This window comes from Marmota marmota, unplaced genomic scaffold, assembly GCF_001458135.2.
Source record: "Marmota marmota marmota unplaced genomic scaffold, marMar, whole genome shotgun sequence".
Classification (NCBI taxonomy): domain Eukaryota; kingdom Metazoa; phylum Chordata; class Mammalia; order Rodentia; family Sciuridae; genus Marmota; species Marmota marmota.
Window position 1 is genome coordinate 29668585 of NW_026000174.1, and position 10856 is coordinate 29679440.

Below are 10856 nucleotides of genomic sequence, written 5' to 3' on the forward strand. Positions count from 1 at the left end.
TGGGTTTTTTTTTTTTTTTTTTTTTTTGCCAATCAGATGGTAGAAGACAATATTTCAGTGGTTTGAATTCTCATGTCTATTAGTGCATGTCAGAACAAGTCCTTTATTTTTGTTGTTCTAAAAGTACAGAGTCCCATGTATCTCCTGTCCCCTTACCTGCAGAGCTTGCCCCATTATCAATATCCTGCACCAAGGCTGGGAATGTAGCTCAGTGTTTGAGCGCTTTCCTAGCAGGTGCAAGGCCTTGGTTTGATCCCCAACACCACGAAAAAAAAGTTTATCAAAAATCCTGTACCAGTATGGCATATTTGTTACAACTGGTGAATATAGACTGATTCATTATTATTACCCAAAGCCCAGAGCTTACAGTAGTTTAGTACATTAGTACATTCCCTGGGTTTAAACACGTGTATAATGACATACCTACTATTTTCACACAGAGTATTTGCACTGCCCTCAAAATCCTCTGTACTCCATCTGTTTATTCCTCTCCACTAACCCTTGGAATAACTGATATTTTTATTGTTTTCATACTTTTATAGGATGTCACAGTTGGTCTTCCATCTCCCTAGTCTACATTTGCAGATTTAATCAACTGCAGATTGAAAATATTGGGGAAAATTTTTTGTGTATACTGAACATAGACTTCTTTCTTGCTATCAATCCCTAAACAACACAATAGCATTTACTTGTAGTAGGTAATTAATATAGACATGATTTAAAGTATTCAGGATGTGTATAGATTATATACATATACTACACTGTTTTATATAAGGGACTTGAACACCCAGAGATTTTAGTATCCATTGCCGGAGGTGGGGGTGGGCGGGGAGTCCAGGAAGCAATCCCTTATTGAAACTGAGGGATGACTGTGTTTGGAATTATATAGTATGTAGTCTTTTCAGATTGGTTTCTTTCACTTAGTAATGCTCATTTAAGATCACTCTATGCCTTTTCATGTCTTAATATCTTGTTTCTTTTTAGCATTAAGTAATATTTTATTATCTGGAGATAGCACAGTTTATTTGTCCGTTCATTTTCTAAAGGACATTTTGGTTGCTTTCAAGTTTTGGCAATTATGAATTAAGCTGTTATAAACAATTGTATGCAGGTTTTTTGTGACCATGTTTCCAACTCCTTTGGGTAAATATCAAGGAGTGTGATTGCCAGATTATATGGTAAGAATATTCGTTTTATAAGAAACTGCCAAACTTTCTTCCAAAGTGGCTGTACCATTTTGCATTTCCACCAGCAACGAATGAGAGTTCCTGTTCTTCCATAGCTTCACCAGCATTTAGTATCATTAGTATTTGGAGTTTTGTTATTCCAATAGGTGGACAATGTATCTCTGTGTTAATTTGTAATTCCCTGATGACATTTATTTTTATTTTTTGGTGGTTCTGGGGATTGAACCCAGTGCACTGAGCTATATCCCCAGCTGTTTTTATTTTGAGATAGTGTCTCAATAAATTACCCAGGCTGGCCTCAAACTTGCAATCTTCTTGCCTCAGTTTCTTGAGCTGCTGGGACTACAGGTGTGCATCACTGAACCTGGCAAATCTTTCTTCTTTTAAAGTTTATTGTAGGGCAGGCCTTAAATGGCTACAGTTAGGCTTCCTTGCCAAAGATTCCAAAGGGCTATGATTTTAGTGCGTAGCCAAGGACATGAACACCCTGATTCAGCATATGTACTCAAGGTCATAAACATTTGCTTGTGAGCATGCACCCACTTATGTAACCCTATTGACAATGTGAATAAAAAAAAAGGCCTATGGAAACGGCTCAGGGGGCAAAATGAAGCTAGAACCTGAGGCTGGGGGTGAGGGGCTGCTGCCACCTCTGAACAAAGAGTGTCTACTATCCAAATTGCACCTTGAATCTTCCTTTACCTGCTGGGATTCCAAATCTGTTTCCCAACATTTATTTATTTCAGATATTTGTTATAGTAATGGAAAGCTAACTAATACACTGCAGTAACCACTTATCTTTCACTATTGTTTAAGAATAAGATGAACTAGTGGGCTGGGGTTGTGGCTCAGTGGTAGAGTGCTTGCCTAACACATTCGAGGCTCTGGGTTTGATTCTCAGCACCACATAAAAATAAATAAATAAAATAAAGGTATTGTGTCCAACTACAACTAACTAACTAAATATTAAAAAAAAAAAAGATGAACTAGTTGGGTGCAGTGGTTCATGCTTGTAATCCCAGGGTCTCTGGAGGCTGAGGCAGGAGGATCGAAAGTTCAAGTCAACCCCAATAATTTAGTGAGGCCTAAGTAACTTAGTGAGACATGTCTCACTAATAAAAAATAAAATAAATAAATAAAAAGGGCTGGGGTAGTTTAGTTATAAAATTTCCCTGGGTTAAACCCTCAATTACCCCCCCCCCCAAAAAAAAATTAAGTGATATAAACTGGGCCTGGTGGTACACACCTATAATCCCATCTATTCAGGAGACTGAGGTAAGAGAATCACAAGTGTGAGGCCAACTTTATGAGATCCTGTCTCAAGATAAAAAAAATCAAAAGGGGCTGGAAATTTAACTCAGTTGTTTCATAAGCATCCCTGGGTTCAACTCCCGGTACCAGGAAAAAAAACCCTTATGCAAACTTAAAATGAAATAAATTATATTAAGAACAAAGTAAAAAAAAAAAGATAAAAACTCACCACTTCCTAATTATTTTGCTACATTTTACTATTTCTATGTTCTTCAGGTTATTTATATCTACTGTGTCTGTAGGTTGGAAATCCTATACAATAGTGTGCAATAACTGCCTATCTTTTCCCAAGTCTGCATTCAAAGATATGGCAAAATTGGCAAATACCCCAAATCCAAACTTGCCTTCCTCCCCACACTCCCAGAAGGCCAGTTGTTAACCATGGACTAGCACTCCAAGCATTACCGATGTGTGGGTTTGACACCAGAGCAAACACATCACTCAATGAAAAAGGAAGTCATTCAACCTGACTCCAATTTTGCCTGTTTGTTAATTTAGAAAACAGTTAATATAGGCTTAGGCAAATTTCTTTTTTCTGAAAACTAATATTGAGGTAGCAGTTAGAGAAGTCATTGAACTCAGCAGTATGCAAAGCAATTAACAGATTTCAAAAAACTGGCTGTTTGACAGCCTGGGCCAGCATGATTCCCATCTCCCTCCTTTGCATTTCTTTGGTATTTGCAGCTTTGGTGGGAGACTGTGTCAGAGGTAATCATAGGAGTGCCAAGGCTGATAACTGTAGCACTCCAAGACTTGACAACTCCCTTGGGGAACCTTCTGTCTCTCAATTATTCCAGTTTGTAGTTCTAACTCAGGCAAGTTTACTAAGAAAGATTCCTGTGGTACAGCTAACTTTCTTTATTTTCACTTCCTTTTTTCACATTCAAATCTCAAGTGACTGCTTTCTAGAAATAAGCAATTTCTTTCTACTAGCCATTTAAAAAAAATCTGACTTTATTTATTTATTTATTTATTTTGTGTGTGTGTGTGTGTGTGTGTGTTATTCAGGATTAAACCCAGGCACTCTGCCACTGAGCTACTTCTCTAGTCTTTTGAATTTTGAGACAGGGTCTTATCAAATTGCCCAGGCTATTTCTGAACTTGTGATCCTCCTGCCTCAGTCCTCCTCAGGAGCTAGAATTATAGGTAAAAAAAATCTTACTCTCATCCTGATCCATGTCTATTTAAGTCTTTCTATTTTGTATCCGAATGAGTCCAAGCCTTGTTTTTCTTTATTCTTTTGTATTGAAAAGAAAAAAAATATAAAAATAAAAAATAAAAAGATAACATTTGAGATAATTTTAAAGAGAGTAAAAAAATAGTATGAATGAATTTTAACTTCCATTTTCACAAATATACTCTCAGACATTTTTCTCTTTTTCTTTGGTATTTGTTCACGTGTATAATAAGTATACATTTGAAATAATGCTATATGTTCTTATAGTCTATTACTTCTATGTAACTTTATATCAGAAATCTTTTCTTTGTGTTAAAGATAATTTTCAAAGACTTAAAAGCACAGCTTATGCAAATGTAAAATAGTATAGTAGGCAGCTTTTAAGATGGCCCCAATGATTCCTGCCTCCTACTATTCATGACCTTGTATAATTACAATGTTTAAGGCTGTATACTATTTTAGTAATTTGAAATACCCTAATTTTTAATATTCTGTTATTGAAATTTAGGTTGTTCCCATTTTATTCCCCTTCAACGGTATATTAGTTGATTTGGTATAGATATTTTAGCATTGCAAACAATGATTATACGAATTTTGCTTTAAGATAAATTCCCGCTGGGTGCACACTCCTGTAATTCCAGTGGCTCAGGAGGCAGAGATAGGAGAATTGTAAGTTCAATACCAGCCTCAGTAATTTAGTGAGGCCCTAAGCAACTTAGCGAGACTCTGTCTAAAAAATAAAAAGGGCTGGGGACGGGGCTTAGTGGGTAAGTGCCCTGGGTTCAATCTCTGGTGCAAAAAAAAAAAAAAAATCCTAGTAGTAAATCAAGAACAATGTGTCCTTCAGTGTCCTCCATAGACAAGTTACCACTCTGCCTCCTCAGCCTCGGCCTGGACAGCTGAATAAATAGACATTACTATTGCTGTATGTATAAATGTGGTTTCTGTTTCTTTACAGGCACTAGGCTCCCCCAGAAAATCACTCCCCCTCCCTTTCTGTTTCTAATTGTTCTGTGACCTCTGCCTGAGATATTCTCTCTCCTTTTACCTAGCCTAGGGTTTCATAAATGGGTTTCTTTTTCTTTTTTTTTTTTTTAATTTTTTTTAAAGAGAGAGAGAGAGAGAGAGAGAGAGAGAGAGAGAGAGAGAGAATTTTAATATTTTATTTTTTAGTTATTGGCTGACACAACATCTTTGTTTGTATGTGGTGCAGAGGATCGAACTCGGGCCGCACGCATGCCAGGCGAGCACACTACCACTTGAGCCACATCCCAGCCCCTCATCAATGGGTTTCAAAGAATTAACAAGTCTCTTGAAATTAAATACAAAATTCTGTGTATGTCTATTATGCTTGCTTTCCCTGGAGGAAAAGTAGAGAGATTTAATCAGCTTCTCAAAGGCCATCTCTAGAATGCTGAAGCTCCAGGTGTAAAGGTTTTTTTTTTTTTCCCCCCTTTCTCCTTTGTGCCTTCCTGATCTTTTATTTTCTGGAAAAAGTATCTATTTTCCTAATCTAGCTTTGCAACTTAATGGCTTCAGGGGAGTATTTTGTTCCTCTAAATTTTAGGGCACATGCTTTTAAATTGTGGGCAGAGGAATGAAAAGAAAAAAAATGAACAAATTAGAGATAACATAGGAGAGGCACTTAGGATGATGCCTAGTATATTTAGAACACAAAAAATGATAACTGTTAATGGAAATTATTCAACTGGTTACCATGTGATGGGCAATATTTCATAGACTAACGTTTGAATCCTGACATTGGTATTTACTAGCTATGTCCTTGGGTGAGTTGCTTAGATTCTCTATGTCTCATTTTTCTCATGTACAAACTGAGGATGATAACAATACCCAATTAATGGAACTGCTGTGATAATTAAATGAGATACTGTAAGTAGAATATTCTGAATGGCAGTTAGCACATACATAGTAAATACTTGAAAAATGGTAGCTATCATTTCAATTTAAAAGTGCTTTCATATGTACTTTCTAACACAATGACCTATGAGGCACTTTTTTCATTCTTTTTATTGAAAAATTTCAAGTGTATAAAAAAGTAGAGAGCTGGGTATGTTGGTGCATTCCTATAATCCCAGTTACTTCAGAGACTGAGGCAGGAGTATCTCAAATTCAAGGTCAGACTCAGCAATTTAATGAGTTCCTACACATCTTAACAAGACCTTCTCTCAAAATAAAAATAAAAAAGACTGGGGATGTAGCTCAGTGGTAAAATGCCCCTGGGTTTAATCCCCAGTACCAAAAAACAAACAAACAAACAACAATGACAATAACAACAACAACAACAAAAAAAAAAACAAAATGAAAATAAAAAAGAAATGAAGATAGAAGAGTAAAATGAATCCCTATCACTCAGCTTCAACAGTTACCAACACATAATCTTGTTTCAACTATATTCCCATACACCTTTTCTTATATTTGGGCTATTTTGAAGCTAATGTTGGTCATCATATAATTTTATTCAGCATACATCCATCTCTAAAAAATATTCTTCTAAGAGTTGATTAACTCATTTTTAATAGCAAGATTAAGAGGTTGCGGGAAGTTAAGTAACATTCTTAAAGTGACCTAGCTAGTAAGTGTATTAGTCAAAACTCAAATAGAAGACTATCACCCGATTTTGTTTGCATTGCCATTTACCGACTGATATATAACTCCACAATTTGAAGTTTACTTAGCAAAATTCCAAATTCCAATAACAAATCTTAGCATTTTAAAATTTAAAAAGAAGACAGTAAAAACATAGGCTTTTGACACTGAGCAGTAATAGACCCATGGATTAAGTTCCGTTGGATTTATTTTTATTCCGGTTGAGAGGATTTTAACTTGATCTTTGAAGTGTAAAAGCAGGACATCCATTGTTTAGATTTTGTGTGTGATGAAAAGCTGAAGAAAAATTTTTTTGTTCCCAAGCTTTCAGCATTAAAACAAATAACCTGCTTATGGTTTGTCATGTTTTCAAAAGGAAATATTATATTCGTGGCAATTTAAAGAAATAATTTGCAGGCAGAAATTGCATGTGGGGAATTAAAATTAAATCACTCAGCACCATGAGATCTTTCAAGTGTTAATTGATAATGATGAAAATGATAGTAATCATAATAATGAGGGTAACATGTGACATCTGAACCACATGCAGGAGTAGGAAGACAAGTCAGTCACATGTCTATAAATAAAAGCTGGTAAAGCAGCTTTGGGGCTTGCCTGAGAAAAAGGCCAGAGAGGTGGTATGAATATTGCCCATCTTAAAACCACAGACTTTGGAACTGGGTCAAATTCTGACTTCCAACTACCAAATATGTGACATTAAACAAATTACTTAACATCTCTGAGCTTCCACTTGTTATTTGTAAATTGGGATAATAGTATCTATTGCACAGAGTCCTTATAAAGACTAAATAAGATCATGTGACTGGTCTGTGGTTATAACGCTGTTTAGGAGTTATCAAGAGATGTCCCCCAGCCTTGCGAAAATAAAATTGCTTTCTCAGAAGCAAAGGAAGAAAGCTGAGAAGTTGGTAATACATCAACACATGGATTGCTTTAAGGCCTCTAGGGAAATGCTGGGTCATTTAGAAGGGAAATAAACATTCTAGGTACACCAGGTAACCTGAGGAGGCTCTTAGGTAAACCAACAGAGAAATGAAGGCATCTAGCCTTTAAGTTTATAAATCTGGTAGTAGTATGTCTCTCTGTCATGACTAGATTAGCATTTAGCATTTGACTCCTGTGCATTTTGGGCAGTCCAAGAGTCTGTCTCTCAGGCTCTGATTACTCTGGAAACTTTCAAAGGAAAGGACAGATCAATCCAGACTTACCTACTGCTATTGTGCCACCCACACCTCCTTCCAAATTCTTATGTTCAAGCCCTAACTCCAGGACCCCAGAATATGACAGTATTTAGAGATTGGGCCTTTAAAGAGGTGATTAAGTTAAAATGAGGTTGTTAGGGGCCCCTAACCCAATCTGTCTGATGTCCTTATAAGAAGAGGAGATTAGGGCACAGAGACACCAAGGATGAGCACATACAAAAGGCCATGTGAGGACATAGTGGGAAGACAGTCATCTGTAAGTCTAGGAGAGATGCCTCGAAGAAATTGAACCTGCTGAGCTTGATCTTAGACTTCTAGCTCCCAGAACTGGGACAAATAAATTTCTGATGTTTAAGCCACTCAGTCTGTGATATTTTGTTATGGCAGTCTTGGTAGACAAATACAGAGAGTGTACACACAAATCACCTAGGGTGGGGGATCCTTATTAAAAGGTATATTTTTGGGGGGCTGGGGTTGGAGCTCAGTGGCAGAGCGCTTGCTTAGTATGTGTGAGGCACTGGGTTCGATCCTTAGCACCGCATAAAAATAAACAAATAAAATAAAAGCAGTCAGTCCATCTACAACTACAAAAAAAAAAAAGGTGTATTTTGATTCATTAGGTCTGGGATGGGGTCTGAGGTTCTGAATTTCTGACTATTCCCAGGTGATACTGATGCCACTCTTCACCAGATCACACTTGGAGCAGCAAAGCTGTATACAACTGCTACCTCTGTCAGTTACACCTGCTTTCAGTAAGGATTTGTCAATATTTATCATCCTCTCTTTTTCAGGAGTCATAAGTTTCCAGTTTAGAATTTAATGTTTGCTGTCCACGGAACCAGCCTTTGACTTGCTTCCTTTTAGTGGTGTGTGTGTGTGTGTGTGTGTGTGTGTGTGTGTGTGTGTGTGGCGCGCGTGCACGCGCTACTGGGGATTGAACCCAGGGCTTGGTGCATGCTGGGCAAACTCTTCACCATTAAACTACATTCCCAACCCAACTTGCTTTCTTTTATACTCAGAGACTAGGGCCAGGATAGGGCAATAATGGGTGCCCCAATCTTCCTTTCTCTTGTCCAGGACAGGTGCAGCAGAGACACTGGCTAAACTGCTGCTGCTTAATCCAGGTATTCTGCCTGAGAAGACTGAAGCTAAGACCGTAGTAGTTGAGCACAGGTCCTAGGAAAGGTTCAAAGGCAAAGTAAAAGCATCTAAGTGGAAACTGGCTACTGAACTCATTGGCCAGGAGCTGGGGGAGTGGGAAGAGAGCCTGAAATGGGAGATTGCTTTGGAGCTAGGAGATCTTAGCTTATTTGGTTTAGAAAGACAGAGTCTGGTACACTCTAAACTGGCCACCTAGCATGATGGTATTATCACTCCTGTTATATGAAAGACTTTTTTTTTTTTTTTTGGTGCTGGGGATTAAACCTAGAGCCTTCTTACACACTGAAAGCATACACTTTATCACTAGTTACATCCTCAGCCCAGGAGCTTTTGAGAGTATCATATTTGTAAAAATTTTGATTTGTTTAACTGGAAAATGAGAGAATTAAATTATAATGAATGAATTATATGAAACTTAATTATAGGCAAGATAATCTTTAGATAAACAGTGTTATACAAGAATAAAGTACAATGTATCACAGGAACCCTAATTACTAATGTATTAATAAGTTATCACTTAATTATTAGAAACCTTTAGGGCTTGGGATGTAGTTTGGCCGTAGAGTGCTTGCTTAGCATGCACAAGGCCCTAAGTTCCATCCCCAGTACTGTGAAATTAAAAACTAAAAACAACAACAACAAAAAACCCCGAAACAACCACCTTTAAATCCTGAGAACTGCCCCAGTTGTTTTTCTTTCATAAGGGAAATCCTATTAATTCTCAGGTCCAAATAATAATGGTATTTTAATATTCCATTTTTCTTCATGCTAGGATTCCTATTGAATTATAAAAATAGAAAATTTTCATTTTTCAGAAAGACTTACTCATTTTTATCATATACATAATATTTATTTATACATTTATTTTTTGAAAAATATGGAACACTTCACAAATTTGTGTGTCATCCTCGCTCAAGGGCCATGATAATCTCTTTATCGTTCAATTTTAGTATATGTGCTGCTGAAATGAGTACCCTACAGTGATATTTAATGCTGTTCAAAGTTTTAATTATGACAACCAAAAACTTAAGATCAAAGCTTGTAATCTCTCAAAGCAAATCACAACAAATTCAAGGACTTTATTTTCTTCAAAGGAAACTGTCTAAATAAAGGAAGAAATTCTCTATTAAGCTAAGCACAATATTGTTTGCTACTACATAACAACTAACAGGTACATAATAGCTGGGGCTCTAGTAAACAACACAGCATAATTCCATACCACAGTCTTGACTTTGATCTCAGCTAGATGCCTCACCTTGGCAAACCACTTCATTACTATTTAGCTCAGTTTTCTCTTCTGTAAAATGAGGGATTAGACTACCAGTCTCAACCTTTCACTGATTCAGTAGAAAGCCGATTTTGATTGCAAGAGCATAAAAAAGTATTTGCCATTAAAAAGAAATTTGAAAAGCCAGGTGCAGTGGTCGCGCTTATAATCCCAGCTACCCAAGAGAGGTGGAGGCAGGAGGTCTGTGAGTTCAAGTTCAAGGTCATCCTGGATCCTGGGCAGCATAGCAAAAATCCTGTCTAAAAAAAAAAAAAAGTTTTGTTTTTTTAAAGGAAAAAAAAAAAAAAAGAAAGTGATGAGCGGGGATCCAGAGGGGTGAAGCAACTTACTTCTGGTGTCACAGGAGCAAAACTAGGATTAAACTCTAAGGTGTCTGGGTTTTAGCTAGAGAAACTTTCCACAATGTCATAAAGCTTAAAATTCTTCCGAGAGATAACTTACCTACAACAAATTTTAAAATTAACCAAGAGAAACCACCTAAGACTAATGGGATAACATTAACTTCTTTGAAGGAAATAGTTATTTTTCTGAGTAGCTGAGATAAGTCAAAATTAACTTATTGTGGTCAGAGGTATGGGTATGATTATGCTAGAAAACCACATAAAAACAAATCAAGTTCTCACATACTACAAAAATGTCTAGTTTCAAGATTACGTAGGACCAATCTCAGTGGGTTAGTGAACTTCAGGCAGATGCCATGCCTGGCCCACCAGTGTGGTTAGCAAGGAATGTGTCCTGCCCCTAGGAGACCCGCCCCCTGGTGCAATGCCTGGGTAAGGGGTGACACAAAAGAGCAGACACAGTATTAGGGAGGAGAACTTATAGGAAGAGAAGCTCAGAAGGAAAATCAAAACATAAATCATTTCTCTTCAAAGGCACACCTCTCAAAAAAAAAAAAAAAA

The 10856-nt window shown here is 37.0% G+C and overlaps 1 non-coding gene across 1 annotated transcript; it reads right to left on the reverse strand.

Annotated features, from left to right (window-relative positions):
• Positions 1 to 9537: 9537 nt before the first annotated feature.
• LOC125612226 lies at positions 9538 to 9640 on the reverse strand. Its single transcript, XR_007342561.1, has one exon. It is a non-coding gene; the product is annotated as a U6 spliceosomal RNA (small nuclear RNA).
• Positions 9641 to 10856: the final 1216 nt, after the last annotated feature.